Below are 20,337 nucleotides of genomic sequence, written 5' to 3' on the forward strand. Positions count from 1 at the left end.
CCATACAAATCTTGAAATTATTTGTTCTAGTTCTGTGAAAAATGTGGCTGGTAGCTTGACAGGGATTGCATTAAATTTGTAAATTGCTTTGGGTAGTATACTCATTTTCACTATATTGATTCTTCCGATCCATGAACATGGTATATTTCTCCATCTATTAGTGTCCTCTTTGATTTCTTTCATCAGTGTTTTATAGTTTTCTATATATAGGTCTTTAGTTTCTTTAGGTAGATATATTCCTAAGTATTTTATTCTTTTCGTTGCAATGGTGAATGGAATTGTTTCCTTAATTTCTTTTTCTACTTTCTCATTATTCGTGTATAGGAATGCAAGGGATTTCTGTGTGTTGATTTTATATCCTGCAACTTTACTATATTCATTGATGAGCTCTAGTAATTTTCTGGTGGAGTCTTTAGGGTTTTCCATGTAGAGGATCATGTCATCTGCAAACAGTGAGAGTTTTACTTCTTCTTTTCCAATTTGGATTCCTTTTATTTCTTTTTCTGCTCTGATTGCTGTGGCCAAAACTTCCAGAACTATGTTGAATAGTAGCGGTGAAAGAGGACACCCTTGTCTTGTTCCTGACTTTAGGGGAAATGCTTTCAATTTTTCACCATTGAGGATAATGTTTGCTGTGGGTTTGTCATATATTGCTTTTATTATGTTGAGGTATGTTCCTTCTATTCCTGCTTTCTGGAGAGTTTTTTATCATAAATGGATGTTGAATTTTGTCAAAGGCCTTCTCTGCATCTATTGAGATAATCATATGGTTTTTATTTTTCAATTTGTTAATGTGGTGAATTACATTGATTGATTTGCGGATATTGAAGAATCCTTGCATCCCTGGGATAAAGCCCACTTGGTCATGGTGTATGATCTTTTTAATGTGTTGTTGGATTCTGATTGCTAGAATTTTGTTGAGGATTTTTGCATCTATGTTCATCAGTGATATTGGCCTGTAGTTTTCCTTTTTTGTGACATCTTTGTCAGGTTTTGGTATTAGGGTGATGGTGGCCTCATAGAATGAGTTTGGAAGTTTACCTTCCTCTGCAATTTTCTGGAAGAGTTTGAGGAGGATAGGTGTTAGCTCTTCTCGAAATTTTTGGTAGAATTCAGCTGTGAAGCCGTCTGGACCTGGGCTTTTGTTTGCTGGAAGATTTCTGATTACCGTTTCAATTTCTGTGCTTGTGATGGGTCTGTTAAGATTTTCTATTTCTTCCTGGTTCAGTTTTGGAAAATTGTACTTTTCTAAGAATTTGTCCATTTCTTCCACGTTGTCCATTTTATTGGCATACAACTGCTGATAGTAGTCTCTTATAATCCTTTGTATTTCTGTGTTGTCTGTTGTGATCTCTCCATTTTCATTTCTAATTTTATTGATTTGATTTTTCTCTCTTTGCTTCTTGATGAGTCTGGCTAATGGTTTGTCAATTTTATTTATCCTTTCAAAGAACCAGCTTTTGGCTTTGTTAATTTTTGCTATGGTCTCTTTTGTTTCTTTTGCATTTATTTCTGCCCTAATTTTTAAGATTTCTTTCCTTCTACTAACTCTGGGGTTCTCCAACTCTTCCTTTTCTAGTTGCTTTAGTTGCAGAGTTAGGTTATTTATTTGACTTTTTTCTTGTTTCTTGAGGTATGCCTGTATTGCTATGAACTTTCCTCTTAGCACTGCTTTTATAGTGTCCCACAGGTTTTGGGTTGTTGTGTTTTCATTTTCATTAGTTTCTATGCATATTTTGATTTCTTTTTTGATTTCTTCTGTGATTTGTTGGTTATTCAGAAGTGTGTTGTTCAACCTCCATATGTTGGAATTTTTAATAGTTTTTCTCCTGTAATTGAGATCTAATCTTAATGCATTATGGTCAGAAAAGATGCTTGGAATGATTTCGATTTTTTTGAATTTATCAAGTTTAGATTTATGGCCCAGGATGTGATCTATCCTGGAGAAGGTTCCATGAGCACTTGAAAAAAAAGTGAAATTCATTGTTTTGGGGTGAAATGTCCTATAGATATCAATTAGGTCTAACTGATCTAATGTATCATTTAAAGTTTGCGTTTCTTTGTTAATTTTCTGTTTAGTTGATCTGTCCATAGGTGTGAGTGGGGTATTAAAGTCTCCCACTATTATTGTGTTATTGTTGATTTCCCCTTTCATACTTGTTAGCATTTGTCTTACATATTGCGGGGCTCCTATATTGGGGGCATATATATTTATAATTGTTATATCTTCTTCTTGGATTGTTCCTTTGATCATTATGTAGTGGCCTTCTTTGTCTCTTTTCACAGCCTTTGTTTTAAAGTCTATTTTATCGGATATGAGTATTGCCACTCCTGCTTTCTTTTGGTCTCTATTTGCGTGGTATATCTTTTTCCAGCCCTTCACTTTCAGTCTGTATGTGTCCCTTGTTTTGAGGTGGGTCTCTTGTAAGCAGCATATAGAGGGGTCTTGTTTTTGTATCCATTCGGCCAGTCTCTGTCTTTTGGTTGGGGCGTTCAACCCATTTACGTTTAAGGTAATTATTGATAAGTGTGATCCCGTTACCATTTACTTTATTGTTTTGGGTTCGAGTTTATACACCCTTTTCGTGTTTCCTGTCTAGAGAATATCCTTTAGAATTTGTTGGAGAGCTGGTTTGGTGGTGGTGAATTCTCTCAGCTTTTGCTTGTCTGTAAAGCTTTTGATTTCTCCTTCGTATTTGAATGAGATCCTTGCTGGGTACAGTATTCTGGGCTGTAGGTTATTGTCTTTCATCACTTTAAGTATGTCTTGCCATTCCCTCCTGGCCTGAAGAGTTTCTATTGAAAGATCAGCTGTTATCCTAATAGGAATCCCCTTGTGTGTTATTTGTTGTTTTTCCCTTGCTGCTTTTAATATTTGTTCTTTGTGTTTGATCTTTGTTAATTTGATTAATATGTGTCTTGGGGTGTTTCGCCTTGGGTTTATCCTATTTGGAACTCTCTGTGTTTCTTGGACTTGGGTGATTATTTCCTTCCCCATTTTAGGGAAGTTTTCAACTATTATCTCCTCAAGGATTTTCTCATGATCTTTCTTTCTGTCTTCTTCTTCTGGGACTCCTATAATTCGAATGTTGGAGCGTTTCATATTGTCCTGGAGGTCTCTGAGATTGTCCTCATTTCTTTTAATTCGTTGTTCTTGTTTCCTCTCTGATTCATTTATTTCTACCATTCTATCTTCTATTTCACTAATCCTATCTTCTGCCTCCGTTATTCTACTAATTGTTGCCTCCAGAGTGTTTCTGATCTCATTTATTGCATTATTCATTATATTTTGACTCTTTTTTATTTCTTCTAGGTCCTTGTTAAACCTTTCTTGCATCTTCTCAATCCTTGTCTCTAGCCTATTTATCTGTGATTCCATTTTGATTTCAAGATTTTGGATCATTTTCACTATCAATATTCGGAATTCCTTCTCTGGTAGATTCCCTACTTCTTCCACTTTTGTTTGGTTTGGTGGGCAACTCTCCTGTTCCTTTACCTGCTGAGTATTCCTCTGTCTCTTCATCTTGGTTATATTGCTGCGTTTGGGGTGGCCTTTTTATATTCTGGGAATTTGTGGAGTTCTCTTTATTATGGAGCTTCCTCACTTTGGGTGGGGTTCTATCAGTGGCTTGTCAAGGTTTCCTGGTTAGGGAGGCTTGTGTTGGAGTTTTGGTGGGTGGAGCTGGGTTTCTTCTCTCTGGAGTGCAATGGAGTGACCCGTAATGGGTTACGAGACATCAAAGGTTTTGGGATAATTTTGAGCTGCCTGTATATTGAAGCTCAGGGGAGTGTTCCTGTGTTGCTGGAGAATTTGCGTGGTATGTCTTGTTTTGGAATTTGTTGGCCCTTAGGTGGAACTTGGTTTCGGTGTAGGTATGAAGGCATTAGATGGGCTCCTGTTGCTTAATGTTCCCTGAATTCAAGAGTTCTCTAATGTTTTCAGGCTTTGGATTTAAGCCACCTGCTTCTGGTTTTCAGTTTTATTTTTACAGTAGCCTCTAGACTTCTCCATCTATACAGCACTGATGATAAAACATCTAGGTTAAAGATGAAAAGTTTCTCCACATTGAGGGACACTCAGAGGGGTTCACTGAGTTATAAGGAGAAGAGAAGATGGAGGGGGTAGTTAGAGGTAACTGGAATGAGATGCGGTGAGATCAAAAGAGAAGAGAGCAAGCTAGCCAGTAGTCACTTCCTTATGTGCGCTCTATAGTCTGGACCGCTCAGAGGTATTTACAGAGTTATATGGGGAAGAGGAGAGGGAGGAAGTAGACAGAGGTGACCAGGAGGATCAGAGAGAGGAATGAGTAGGAGAGAGACAAATCCTGCCAGTAACCTGTTCCTTAGGTGTTCTCCACTGTCTGGAACACACAGAGATTCACAGAGTTGGATAGAGGAGAGATGGGGGAGAAAAGAGACAGAGGCCGCCTGGTGGAGAAAAAGGAGAGTCCAGAGGAGGAGAGAGTGGTCAAGCCAGTAATCTCGCTCTCAGGTAAACTGGGATAGTGAAGTTTGGGTTTTTAAATGTACAAAATTGACCACAAAAACCTAAGAGCAAAGATTAAAAATCTGTTTTTGAAGACAATGATCTGCTTTTCTGGATGCCTAATGTCCTCTGCCAGCCTACAGAAGTTGTTTTGTGAAGTTTGCTCGGCGTTGAAATGTTCTTTTGAGGAATTTGTGAGGGAGAAAGTGGTCTTGCCGTCCTATTCCTCCGCCATCTTTCCCTCCTCCTTAAACTCTGTAATTTAACTATGAACTGTGAACTATGGGCTAAATCTAGCCTATTGCCAGTTCCTGTAAAATTTCATTAGAATGGAGCTGTACCCATTTGTGTTACCTAATGGTGAGGATCGGAGAAGGCAATGGCACTCAACTCCAGTACTCTTGCCTGGAAAATCCCATGGACGGAGGGGCCTAGAAGGCTGCAGTCCATGAGGTTGCTAAGAGTAGGACACGACTGAGCAACTTCACTTTCACTTTTCACTTTCATGCTTTGGAGAAGGCAATAGCAACCCACTCTAGTGTTCTTGCCTGGAGAATCCCAGGGACGGGGGAGCCTGGTGGGCTGCCGTCTATGGGGTCACACAGAGTTGGACACGACTGAAGTGACTTAACAGCAGCAGCAGCAGCAGCAGCAGCAATGGTGAGGATGTCCAAGGGTGCTTTAACTATCATGGCAGAGTTGAATAATTGTGATACAGCCATCTCACTCACAAAGCCTAAAATATTTACTATATAACTCTTTACAGAAAGAGCCTACAGATCACTAGTATATGAAAATATCTGTGTACTATATTTTTGTACAGTCTTCTGTAGGTCTAAGATTACTTCAATATAAAATTTTTTAAGGTCACATGATTTACATCATCTGTCCATTTTAAGCTACCATTGTTTGAGAGCTTGCTATTTGTGAAACACTTTGCAAAATGTTTTTCATGTATTACCCTAGTTAATACTCTCAGCAGCCCTTTATAGTTTCTCCTATTGTTATCTTTCTTTTACACGTAAGGAAAACCAAGGTTAATTAAGTCAATGACTTGCTGAAAGACACAGTTCACATGGTTAAAAATGCAAAAGTGTTAGTGGCTCAGTCATGTCTGACTTTTTGCGACCCCAAAAATGCAAAGTTAGAGTTTAACCAGTCTGCCTGAGAGCAAAGTCCATATTATTCTATTCTGTCATCCATATGTATGGGTCAACTGAGGATATTCAGGGTCATCTTCATCTAAAGTTCAGAATTCATTTAGTCAATGTATTGAGCACGTACCATGCCTAACACTATTGTCTGAGATCCACAGAATGACAATTCCTTTACCCGCAGCACCTCCTGAACTCGTCTTTGCTCCTTCAATGCTCTGATTAGGTTTATAATTATGTATATAGCCCTCCTTCCAGCTAGTTTCCTCTCTTACCTTTCCAGTTACAGTGCCTGAAATAATAAAATGCATACCAAAGGATAAATCTACATCACCTTTCCCTGACTCTTTTCACATAATTTTCTATTCTGTGGTGGTATGTTCTTTGCTGTTATCCTTGATATTCTTTTACTTTTTTTTTTATTCAGTAGACACACATACCTGGTCTTTATTTGAAACTCATTTAAAGACCGATATTCTTATAAATTCTAGAAATGACAGGTTGATTTTTTTTAGGCCATTAAAAACATCTAAAACACCAAGTTACCTGAGTCTATTCCCTATTTGCATTCCCAATAGATAGTTGGGTTTAGATAGTTAGGTGGTTTACTACATTTCTTTATGCTAATTATTAAATGTTAAACCCAGTTATAAACACATCTTTTGAAAACAAACCCTGGAAGAACAATCCATTAGCTATTTACTCATACTGAAGAGAATTTTTGAGTACTGCAGTTTCCATTACTTGAAAAAGGAAAGGAAAAAAAATCTCTTTGGTCTCTGTAGATATTTCATGGTTAGGGAAGGGGGCAATTTCCCTCTGGAGGTTTGTAATTCATTTTACTAGAAGTCTACTTCTGGTTGACAGGATATTTTCAATGTGCAGATAAATGACTGACAAAACATTAAGCCCCATTGAACACAGTTAAGTATTCTTGCTATCTGAGTCCTGCTTTGACATAAGCAGAGAATGATTTTATTTGAGCCACACTTAGAATTCATGACAGGTTCACTTTCAAACACCACCACTCTGATGGCACTGCTGTCTTTACACAATGCTTCAATTCCCTTTTAAGAGGATACAATGCCTGTCTGGGTTTGACAAGTAAAACTAAAGTTTTAATAACTCCAAGGTTGTGCCATCGCTGGAAAAGAACTGATGAAAGGTTTAAAAGAATTATTTTAAAACTGCCTTATTACTTTCATATCAGAATGCATTTAAATAAAAAGCAGACAGTTTCATTACTGTCAAGAAGCACATTTTCAACTATACATTTCTATAGGAACATCTCTATCTATAGCAACACTCCATTGTTTAATTTGAGATATAGAGTACATGACGAACATGTTTCATTGGCTTATTCTGTAGGCAATTCTTAAACCTGCTTAGGAGTGATACCAACATACAGACATTGATAGGTGGAGGAGAAAGAATTGTGATAAAAAATAGTAATGCTAAGGTTTACTACTAAGAAATAATCCTAAGGAGGTATTTAAATAATCCCGAGAAGGTATTTAAATTCCTCCTCAAGGATGTCCACTTATAAATGATTTCTCCAAATCCCTTGGGTTACTTTGTTGTCAGCATCTCTCTAATCCTCAAAATCTACTTTCCACACCCTTGGAGATCACAATGTCTTTCTGAACATTTTTTTGTGATTTCCCAGAGGGTGGAAGTGGAAGTCACTCAGTTGTGTCTGACTCTTTGTGATCCCATGGACTGTCCATGGAATTCTCCAGGCCAGAATACTGGAGTGGGTAGCCTTTTTCTTCTCCAAGGGATCTTCCCAACCCAGGGATCAAACCCAGGTCTCTCGCATTGCAGGCAGATTCTTTACCAGCTGAGCCACAAGGGTAGATTTCTTTTTTTGTTTGTTTGTTTTGTTCTCTAGTTCCGGTTGCTGCTTTTGTTCTCTTTAAAGATTGCTCTTCCCTCTTCGTTATGTGGTCCCTGGTTCATACCATGTTGATCTAAATGTGAAATTCCACACTTTTTCTTAAATTTTGCCAAATAAACCACTCACATCAAGGCATTTGAGTAGATGGATTTGGCAAAGGTTTGAAAGATGAAGGAACATGGCAGTATTCCAAGCAATTCCAAAATCAAAGTTAGATATTCCTGGTTTTAGGTCTCTTCACTATTTCAGTAATGAGGCACCATCTGCCTGTCACATTACCTTACTTTCTCTCTTCCTCCATCATTCTGTCCCACTTTTCCAATTTCCCTGTCTTCTTTTTGACCACTCTTGACCCCAAACACACTTCAGCTCCCTCATCTATAGCTTCCTTCCAGCTGAACCTCAGGTCTCACTTTTTTCCTAAATGATTCCTTAAGTTCTGTTTTTAAACAAAGGCATATCCTCTATTAAGAACAATTTTACTAACAGCTCTTAGAATATTTACATCATCATACTTGGATATCAGAGCAGTTTCATGTAAGGTCAGTGTGACCACTAATGTTTGGGGCTTGATAATAATAAAGTCATTCGAAGCTTGGCTCAAATTCTAGATTGTCTAATTATTATCAGTGCCATTTCCCATCTGTTTTAAATGGAAACAACCTTCCTCATGGTATGATTTTGAAAATTAACAAGTGCTCAATACATGTTAAGTTCCTTTCCATCCTTTCTCTAAACATTTCATGGGTTCAAAATCTGATGGTGAGCCAGATTTCAAACTCGTTTCCTTTTGGCCAATACAATCTTCTGATGGCTTCCACGAGGCTGGTCACATCTTCTGATCTATACTGGCACAACTGACAGGGGCAAGCTTACAATTTATTCTTCCCACTCTTGCCACTCTCTCTTGTATTTGGTTGGGATTACATACCAGCCTTATACTCCCTTATTTACCTGTTGTTTATTTCTTAGCATTGGCATACTATCAGATTTTGTAGATGTCTGAGGAGTTAGGCTATATTGCCTGGATGGCTGGTGTGTTCTCAGTGGCTGGTGCTAGGACTGGCCAGGCACCCACTAAGCTGGCCCTGTGGGCCTTGATGAATGTAGCTCCTGACTGCGCTAGCTGTTGCTATTCTGCTTCATTTTGTGATTTCTTGGGTTCATGCCTTCCTGCTCCCAGCCTGTATGTCTACTGTAGTCTTTCCTGTCTTTCCTATCATAGGTTTGCTAACTGTAATCACTGATTAAATGTTGCCATGAGTTTCCTTTTTATTCACTCTTTTACCTGTATTTCATGGTATCATGAAGTTGTCTAACAAAATAGTATAGTAAAACTAGGATGTATTTGGGCACAATCTCAAAATTTATTAAAGCTCTAGGAATTTGCTGGAGAATACTTACTGTGAAGATATTAGCACTGTGGAAACTACATAGTTGGAGTAACAAAAAGATGAAGTCTGAAGTTTCAGGCTGTCACTTTGGTTTCTAGCGCCATGTATTGGGAGGGGAAAGCTATAATATATGGAAATGGAACTTATAGTGACATACATTAAAAGGTAGATTTGTGTGTAGAAAACAAACTCGTGGTTAAAAACAAACCCTCCTACCAGAGGGTAGGAAAAGTGGGGTTCAGGTAAAACTAGTGAAGGGGATTGAGAGGTACAAACTTCCAGCTATAAAATAAATAAGTCTTGGGGATATAATGTCTAGCATAGGAAACATAGTCAATAATATTGCAATAACTTTGAATGGCTACTAGACTTACAGTCATGATCAATTTGTAATGTATATGTGTCAAATCATCATGTTGTATGCCTGAAATTAATATAATATTGTATGTCAACTGTACTATAAGGAAATTCTAACTTTAATAAATTGAGTTTCAAAACCAACTCTCTAAGCTTAATGTAAAAATCTTATTTTAATTTTTTTTTGCTTAAAATATTCATTCTACTTTTTTCTATTACTATTCAATTAGATTATAGATTTAGCAGATTTGGGAAATTTAATTTCCTAGATTTAATGCAATTTAATTAGTTGATTGGGCTTCCCTGGTGGCTCAGATGGTAAAGAATCTGCCTGCAATGCAAGAGACACAGATTTGATCCCTGGGTTGAGAAGATCCCCCGGAGAAGGGAATGGCAATCCATTCCAGTATTCCTGCCTGGAGAATTCCATGGACAGAGGAGCCTGGTGGACTATAGTCCATTCGGTTGCAAACAGCTGGACACAACTAAGTGACTAACACTAACTGACTAACTGAAACAGTTGGTAAATGAATACCTTTAGCTATGTCACACTAAAATCTTAAATCTATTATATTGAATTTTCTTTAAAAATTAAATACAAAATAAGACAGATCTACAATTTAAACTAAAGGGGCTTCATAGATTCTTAAATATGTCTTATGAACCTAAAAGTCTATTTATATGGATTTAATAAATTGTGTTTTCTTTGGCTTTAAATATTGTTTGAAACAAAGATTACACATGCTTTACATTAATATAATAAGTATAAGCAACTCAAATTGTCTTAAAATATTTTTAAAAAGTAAGTCTAATACTATAACAATCAATACTCAGTTTAGAAACTATAACCACTCTGAGTATTTCACACTGAAACCTATTCTTGAAAGAGCTGAGAATTATTGAATTTGAAAACAAACCAAAAAATCTGCTGTCCAAGCACCAGAAAATTTCTCTGTCCACAGACACTCTGATGCCCCAGTTTTGTCTCAGCATCCATGAAAATGATGACTGGGCTCTGAATGACAAGTTCAGCTACCACATCTTCCTTTCTGCCCTTCTGGTTCCACAAAACCGCTTGTCCAGGTAGATATAGTGACAAAGCGTGTCTTCTGCTTCTTTTCTACCTTCCAAGTCTCCTCAGAGTATGTCTTACCAGCAGAAGTTATTTCATTTACAGAGTCTTAGCTGCCAGGAAGTGTGAGTGCTGTGCTTTTTATTTCTTGGCTCTTGGAAGGCACATGGAAAGGTAGAATGCACCCTAATGAACAAAAGGCTAAAGGAGTGAGAATTCAAACATGTACACGTAGAATGCAAGTACTCTTCATTGTCTAATGCATAGAAATAATTTCAACAGTAGTGGAACTAAATTTCTGTTATGACAAAATGTTTTACAACATGGTTTTGCTGAATATTGTTGCTTCTATGTGTGCTGAGATAGGTATTCTCTTTAGAAAAGTGAAATGTAAACCTTGAAAATTACTCTTTTCTTATGAGAGATTGCAAAGCCTTTCCATCTTGTTAAATTTGTGATATACATGTTATTCTGGCAAGTCAAGACTGGATTTTACAGCCATGATAGTATCAGATATTGGCTTAAGCAATAATTCCTTTTTTAGCGATTGGATTTGATTGGTAAAATAACTGATCACTTTTCAGTTTATGTTTTTTTAACCATTTATTTCTTTACATCTCTGTTGGACTCTAAGCAGATTCAGAACAAAGCCATCCTTCTGTATTTTCACAGCATCCAGAAGAAGTGTGTGTGTGTTGTAGATCAGTGCTTTTAAAATCTTAAAAAAAAATCTACTCCATGTTTCCTCAACAGTTTTTCATTTTCTTGAATGCTGTTTAAAATTTCAAAGTAAAATGAATGTGTCATTGAAATCTGATAAAAATGATAATTTCAGAAGAGAAACAGTTTGATCTTAAGGGCTACTCATCTCTTTCTTAATATACTTTTTATTAAAGTATAGTTGATTTCTTAAAAATGTTTATCTTATTGAAGTGGGCTTCCCTGGTGGCTTAGATGGTAAAGAATTCACCCACAGTATGGGAGACCTGGGTTAGATCCCTGGGTTGGGAGGATCCCCTAGAGGAGGGCATGACAACCCACTCCACTATTCTTGCCTGGAGAATCCCCATGGACAGAGGAACCTGGTGGGCTACAGTCCGTGGGGTCTCAAGGAGTTAGACATGACTGGGCGACTAAGCACAGTATAGCTCACATTTTATGGAAGTATAGTGAATTTACAGTGTTGTGTTGCTTTCTGATGCTCAGCAAAGACATGGGTTCGATCTCTGAGTGGGGAATATCCCTTGCAGAAGGAAATGGCAACTCACTCCAGTATTCTTGCCTGGAGAATTCCATGGGTAGAGGAGTCTCTCAGGCTATAGTTCATGGGATTGTAAAGAGTCGGACACAACTGAGCGACTAACACTTTCACTTGTTTCATTTCACAAGTTGCTAATACAGTACTGAGAGTTCTATTACACACCATACCTAATTTTTCCTGTTATTAGCATCTTGTATTAGGTATGTTTTTTACAATTAACAAACTACCATTGGGAATTCCCTGGTCATCCAGCGGATAGGACTCTGCCTGTCACTGCTGAAGGCAGTGACACTGCTGTTCAATCCGTGGTTGGGGAACTAAGACTCCATAATTAGCATGGCCAAAAAAAGTAGGGAATTCAGCTCAAGCAGTCCTTCAACTACTGAACCCTGCTCCCACCTGCCAACCTCTGCCAGTGGCTGTTTACCATCTTGTTACTTTCGGCCTTTACAGAAAGTCAAATAAGTAGATTTCTGTATTAGCAATCTTTCAGTCTGGCTTTCACTTAGTAACATTCATTTATGATTCATTCATGTCTTTATGCAGCTTGATAGCTCATCATTTCTGTTACTGAATAGTATTCTATTTTATGGCTATGCCATAGTTTGTTAATCCAGTCACTTACAGTTTTTGGCAATTATGAACAAAGCTGCTATAAAGTTTGTGTGCAGGTTTATGCGTGGGCATACAATTTCAAATCATTTTAGCAAATACCTAGTAGAATTATTGGCAGATTTTATGTTAAAACTATGTTTAGACTATAAGAAACTGCCAAACAGTTTGTAAAGAGGTTGCACCATTTTGTATTCCCACCGACAATGAACGAAAGTTTCTATTGCTTCTCATTCTTGCCATTAATTGGCATTGTCAACTTTTTGAGTATCAAGCATTCCAACAGATGTGTAATGCTATCTCATTGCTGTTTTAATTTGCATTTGATTAAGGACATATGATGCTGAGCAAATTAAAACAGCAGCAGTTTCTCTGCCAGCAACTGTTACTGAAAGTTATGGGAATATTACTTATTCTAATAGGTGTATAGTGGTTTCTTTGTGCCCATGGGCAAGTGACTCGTATATTTTCTTCAGTGAGGTGTCTTCAGATATCTGGCATGTTTAAAAAATTGTGTTTGTTTTCTTAGTGCTGAGATTGAAGCATCCTTTGTATATTTTGTATACAAATTCTTTATCAGGTATATCTTTTGCAAATATTTTCTCCCAGCTTTGATTTGCTAATATTTTTGCTGTGGATTAAAATGGCAAATATATGTACAACATGGGATTCTCTGTATTATCTGAACCAAAGAAATTTTTGAAAATGCAAATTTCTCAGAGAAGATGTCTAGAGTCGTTAGGATCAGAGAATTATAGAAAGTGATTTCATTTTATATCACTGACTACAAAATCTAGAGACTTGATTTCATCCTCTTTCAATCTAATGAGGTTGGTATAATTTTTGTCATTTCTCAGTTTAGAAAGCTGACCATTCAAAATTTAAGAAAGATGTAAAGATCTCCTGACTGAGAAGTGGTGAAGCTCTGTTTTATACCCAGGATCTTATGCCTTGAATATCCATGTTTTTCCCACCACAGACAGTCTTGCTATGAGTAGCAGAGGTGGAAAGCTAATACATTAAAAGCCATAAAGTGAATCATGATATTTGTATTAAAGTCATTGGTCTAAGGTGTATCAGTTCAGTTCAGTTGCTCAGTTGTGTCAGACTCTTTGAGATGCCATGAACCACAGCACACCTGGCCTCCCTGTCCATCACTAACTCCCGGAGTTTACCCAAACTCATGTCCATTGAGTTGGTGATGCTATCCAACCATCTCATCCTCTGTGGTCCCCTTCTCCTCCTGCCCCAAATCCCTCCCAGCATCAGGGTCTTTTCCAACGAGTCAACTCTTCGCATAAGGTGGCCAAAGTACTGGAGTTTCAGCTTCAGCATCAGTCCCTCCAATGAACACCCAGGACTGATCTTTTGGATGGACTGGAAGGATCTCCTTGCGGTCCAAGGGACTCTCAAGAGTCTTCTCCAACACCACAGTTCAAAAGTATCAGTTCTTTGGCACTCAGCTTTCCTCACAGTCCAACTCTCACATCCATACACGACCACTGGAAAAACCATAGCCTTGACTAGATGGACCTTTGCTGGCAAAGTAATGTCTCTGCTTTTGAATATGCTATCTAGATTGGTCATAACTTTCCTTCCAAGGAGCAACTGTCTTTTAATTTCATGGCTGAAATCACCATCTGCAGTGATTTTGGAGCCCCCCAAAATAAAGTCTGACAATGTTTCCACTGTTTCCCTATCTATTTGCCATGAAGTGATGGGACCAGATGCCATGATCTTCGTTTTCTGAATGTTGAGCTTTAAGCCAACTGTTTCACTTTCCTGTTTCACTTTCTTCAAGAGGCTTTTGAGTTCCTTTTCACTTTCTGCCATAAGGGTGGTGTCATCTGCATATCTGAGGTTATTGATATTTCTCCCAGCAATCTTGATTCCAGCTTGTGCTTCTTCCAGCCCAGTGTTTCTTATGATGTACTATGGTGCATAAGTATGTACATATGTATGTGTGGATGTATATATCTATTTTTCAGTACTCAGCACATATAATTGTGTACATTTTAAATGCTGAGTATTGAAAATATGCATAACATAAACATTGTATAATATAATTTGATATTATGGACTATATTTTTATAATTTATACTAATATTAATACATGGTATTAATATATTTATTATGTGTTACAGATGCCGAGTACTGAAAACAAACTTCCTAACTCATATTCTAATGAAGAAGACTGGAGTAGGTACAGACCCATTTATACTGAGAAACTGATAGGGAGTCTATATAACTCAATGCTGTGTTTCTTTTAAAACTATGAAAAAGTGTTTTGTTCCCCTGAACCTCAAACTCATTTTCTTGGACACAGTGTTCTTTTACTTAGCAGTGTCTTTGTGAAAATTATCAATGCAACACTATTAATCATTTAGCAGTTGGTATAAGAAAGAGCTTTTAGGAGATTTGTGTTGATGTACAATTCAGAAATAATAATTTGCTCACTGTGCTCCACAAGATGCCTGTCATTTCATTCAAATGAACCACAGACACATCTTACATTTTTTACATACATCTAAAATTGGAATGTTTGGTGTATGTTTCTTTAATAAGCCTTATCATATTTATAATTTAGAGCTATGAGGATAATATGTAGGTTCTTTGGGTGAAAGATTAAAGGTAAAATAACGGAAATGTTATCTTTCAATTCTCTTGAAGTGGCTTGGTTTTTATCGATTAATAATGCCAAATAGCAGGGAAATGTTCAACTGAAATTTGCAAAAGATACTAGAAAATTAAAAAATTCCCTATAAACTAAAAAGTTTCAGAATGTGTAAGATGTTACCTGTGATGACTATGAATTTATGAATATGGGACTGGCTAGTTAAATTTTATTTTAGTATCTTGTGGTGCTATACTTATCGTGTGGTCTTTGGTTATAAGTTAGCTGAGATATTTACTATAAGATTATCTGGAAAAAGGCACACTTTTAATTTAAGTTAGTTAAACCACTGTGCTGTGCTCAGGCACCCAGTCATTTCCCACTCTTTGTGATCCCATGGGCTGTAGCCTACCAGACTCCTCTGTCCATGGGGATTTTCCAGGCAAAAATATTAGAGTGGGTTGCCATGCCCTCCTCCAGAGGATCTTCCCAACCCAAGGATTGAACCCAGGTCTTCCACACTTCAGGCAGATTCTTTTACCACCTATGGCACCAGGGAAGCCCAGTTAAATTGCCAATGCTTGTATTTAGGAAAAATGAGTTTACGTGAGGGAAAAAAACCTGGCAAAGTTTTGTGTATGGTATTCATTTAGAGGATGAACATTTGAGGTAATCTGTCATCTCACGTTGCATGCTAAGCCCCCTCAGTCGTCTCTGACTCTTTGAGAGCCTATGGACCATAGCCTGCCAGGCTCCTCTGTCCATAGGATTTCCCAGGCAAGAATACTGGAGTGGATTGCCATGCCCTTCTCCAGAGGATCTTCCTGACCCAGGGACTGCCAAAAATAAATTTGTCTTTTTCTTATCAAATTATTATTATTGTCTCAATTCAGTTTTTAAAATGTTGAATTAAAAAAAATTGCTCTGGTCTAGGTAGTGCCAAGTAAACTCAGAAATTGTCCTTTTCCCAACTTAGTCATTTTTTCTATGAAATCTTTACACATGTGTGCTTTAACAAGAAAGACAAGGTTCTGCCCTTTCAATGACTGTCCCAGCAAACAACCAAAATCTTGAATAATTACTTTAGGTGTTCAGATCATCTAAAGCTGCACCTGTTGGTGCCAGTGTAAGGAAGGCTAAAGTCAGAGGGGCTGAGGGTCAGTTACTCTCAGTGGCATCACATCAGTCTGTGGCTTGTCATGACATAAAACCACAGTGTCACTGAAGAGTGTAAGTCCTTGGAAAGAAGTGGTACCAAGTATAGATAAGAAGCCGAGGTTCAAACTGTCTGGGCTGAAACTTGGCTTCATCATTCACCAGATGGCTGACCTCGAGCAAGCTACTTAATAACTCTGTGCTTTACTCCCTTCATACCTGAATGAGAATAAAAGTGGTACCTATCTCATTCAGTTCAGTTCAGTTCAATTCAGTCACTCAGTCGTGTCCGACTCTTTGCGACCCCATGAATCGCAGCACGCCAGGTGTCCGTGTCCATCACCAGCTCCCAGAGTTCACTCAGACTCACGTCCATCGAGTACGTGATGCCATCCAGCCATCTCATCCTCTGTCGTCCCCTTCTCCTCCTGCCCCCGATCCCTCCCAGCATCAGAGTCTTTTCCAATGAGTCAACTCTTCGCATGAGGTGGCCTAAGTAATGGAGCTTCAGCTTTAGCATCATTCCTTCCAAAGAAATCCCAGGGTTGATCTCCTTCAGAATGGACTGGTTGGATCTCCTTGCAGTCCAAGGGACTCTCAAGAGTCTTCTCCAACACCACAGTTCAAAAGCATCAATTCTTCAGCGCTCAGCCTTCTTCACAGTCCAACTCTCACATCCATACATGACCACAGGAAAAACCATAGCCTTGACTAGACAGACCTTAGTCAGCAAAGTAATGTTTCTGCTTTTGAATATGCTATCTAGGTTGGTCATAACTTTTCTTCCAAGGAGTAAGCGTCTTTTAATTTCATAGCTGCAGTCACCATCAGCAGTGATTTTGGAGCCCCAAAAAATAAAGTCTGACACTGTTTCTACTGTTTCCCCATCTATTTCCCATGAAGTGATGGGACCAGATGCCATGATCTTCATTTTCTGAATGTTGAGCTTTAAGCCAACTTTTTCACTCTCCTCTTTCACTTTCATCAAGAGGCTTTTTAGCTCCTCTTCACTTTCTGCCATAAGGGTGGTGTCATCTGCATATCTGAGGTTATTGATATTTCTCCCGCCAATCTTGATTCCAGCTTGTGTTTCTTCCAGTCCAGCGTTTCTCATGATGTACTCTGCATAGAAGTTAAATAAGCAGGGTGACAATATACAACCTTGACATACTCCTTTTCCTATTTGGAACCAGTCTGTTGTTCCATGTCCAGTTCTAACTGTTGCTTCCTGACCTGCTTACAGATTTCTAAAGAGGCAGATCAAGTGGTCTGATATTCCCATCTCTTTCAGAATTTTCCACAGTTTCTTGTGATCCACACAATCAAAGGCTTTGGCATAGTAAATAAAGCAGAAATAGATGTTTTTCTGGAACTCTCTTGCTTTTTCCATGATCCAGTGGATGTTGGCAATTTGATCTCTGGTTCCTCTGCCTTTTCTAAAACCAGCTTGAACATCAGGGAGTTCACGGTTCACGTACTGCTGAAGTCTGGCTTGGAGAATTTTGAGCATTACTTTACTAGCATGTGAGATGAGTGCAATTGTGTGGTAGTTTGAGCATTCTTTGGCATTGCCTTTCTTTGGAATTGGAATGAAAACTGACCTTTTCCAGTCCTGTGGCCACTGCTGAGTTTTCCAAATTTGCTGGCATATTGAGTGCAACACTTTCACAGCATCATCTTTCAGGATTTAAAATATCTCAACTGGAATTCCATCACCTCCACTAGCTTTTATCATAGTGATGCTTTCTAAGGCCCACTTGACTTCACATTCCAGGATGTCTGGCTCTAGATTAGTGATCACATCATCATGATTATCTGGGTCATGAAGATATTTTTTTGTACAGTTTTTCTGTGTATTCTTGCCACCTCTTCTTAATACCTTCTGCTTCTGTTAGGTCCAGCCCATTTCTGTCCTTTATCGAGCCCATCTTTGCATGAAATGTTCCCTTGGTATCTCTAATTTTCTTGAAGAGATCTCTAGTCTTTCCCATTCTGTTGTTTTCCTCTATTTCTTTGCATTGATCGCTGAAGAAGGCTTTCTTATCTCTTCTTGCTATTCTTTGGAACTCTGCATTTAGATGCTTATATCTTTCCTTTTCTCCTTTGCTTTTCACCTCTCTTCTTTTCACAGCTATTTATAAGGCCTCCCCAGACAGCCATTTTGCTTTTTGGCATTTCTTTTCCATGGGGATGCTCTTGATCCCTGTCTCCTGTACAATGTCACGAACCTCCATCCATAGTTCATCAGGCACTCTATCTATCAGATCTAGGCCCTTAAATCTATTTCTCACTTCCACTCTATAATCATAAGGGATTTGATTTAGGTCATACCTGAATGGTCTAGCAGTTTTCCCTACTTTCTTCAATTTGAATCTGAATTTGGTAGTAAGGAGTTCATGATCTGAGCCACAGTCAGCTCTTAGTCTTGTTTTTGTTGACTGTATAGAGTTCTCCATCTTTGACTGCACAGAATATAATCAGTCTGATTTCGGTGTTGACCATCTGGTGATGTCCATGTGTAGAGTCTTCTCTTGTGTTGTTGGAAGAGGGTGCTTGCTATGACCAGTGCATTCTCTTGGCAAACTCCGTTAGTCATTGCCCTGCTTCATTCTGCATTCCAAGGCCAAATTTACCTGTTACTCCAGGTGTTTCTTGACTTCCTACTTTTGCATTCCAGTCCCCTATGATGAAAAGGACATCTTTTTTGGGTGTTAGTTCTAAAAGGTCTTGTAGGTCTTCATAAAACTGTTCAACTTCAGCTTCTTCAGTGTTACTGGTTGGGGCATAGACTTGGATAACTGTGATATAGAATGGTTTGCCTTGGAGATGAACAGAGATCATTCTGTCATTTTTGAGATTACATCCAAGTACTGCATTTCGGACTCTTTTGTTGACCATGATGACTACTCCATTTCTTCTGAGGGATTCCCACCCTCAGTAGTAGATATTATGGTCATCTGAGTTAAATTCACCCATTCCAGTCCGTTTTAGTTTGCTGATTCCTAGGATGTCGACATTTACCCTTGCCATCTCTTGTTTGACCACTTCCAATTTGTCTTGATTCATGGACCTGACATTCCAGGTTCCTATGCAATATTGCTCTTTATAGCATCGGATCTTGCTTCTATCACCAGTCACATCCACAACTGGGTATTGTTTTTGCTTTGGCTCCATCCCTTCATTCTTCTGGAGTTGTTTCTCCACTGATCTCCAGTAGCATATTGGGAACCTAATGAACTGGGAAGTTCCTCTTTTTGTATCCTATCATTTTGCCTTTTCATACTGTTCATGGGGTTCTCAAGGCAAGAATACTGAAGTGACTTGCCATTCCCTTCTCCAGTGGACCACATAACATTTTTAATTCAATGACATAGCCCACTTTTAGCACCTAACTGGCACTTGAAAAATACTGTGTAGTAGGAATAATTCCAGAAGCACTCCATGAAGACATATACTCATAATATCTGTTGTTCACATTCTTCCCACATTTCCTTTGCTACATCTCTATCTGCTTCAAAAATAGAACATGATGGTTTGCTTTGCATAATGTAATTTCAGAAATATATGCTGCATCATTTTCCAAGTGGAAAAATACTTTCTAAAATTCCAGTTGATCAATAAATTTTATAACCAAATACAATGTAGATTTTTTCATTGATGTTAATTATCTGCTAAGCTTGAAAAACATTGGGAAAGAGAGATCTTTTGTGTGATGGAAAAATAATGAACTCAGATTTCATTTGCATTGTTTGAACAAATTTAAAACTCATATTTAATTGATAAGACTGGGTGGCTCAGATATTAGAGAATTCACCTGCAATACAGAAGACCTGGGTTCAATCCCTGGGTTGGGAAGGTCCCCTGGCGAAGGAAATGGCAACCTACTCCAGCATCCTTGTTCTGGGAATTCCATGGACAGAGGGCTATATAGTCCATGGGGTTGCAAAGAATCAGACAAGATTGAGTGACTTTCACTTCACTTTCATATTAAATTGCATTTTAACTTTTGTTAAGATGAAGCATCAGAGCTTAACATCAATTCAGACTGTGAAACAAGAGGAATTTTAAGAACTTTAATGTAATTAACAATAATATTTGACTAATTATTAATAATGTATTGTTCTATCTATCAGTTGTTTTAAGTGCTCTAAGCATTACATACTTAATTTGACTTATACAAAGTTCCTCCTCAGATTCATTTCCTACCTACTTTTAACTCATATGTATTAAATATTTTTCCATTTCCAACTGGAACATTATTCTGATTTGTGACTTCATCACTCATGAAGACTTTAAGGTACTCACAGGTTTTTTGACTGATATGGACATAAACGA

Source organism: Capra hircus, chromosome 9 (assembly GCF_001704415.2).
Source record: "Capra hircus breed San Clemente chromosome 9, ASM170441v1, whole genome shotgun sequence".
In the NCBI taxonomy this organism is placed as follows: domain Eukaryota; kingdom Metazoa; phylum Chordata; class Mammalia; order Artiodactyla; family Bovidae; genus Capra; species Capra hircus.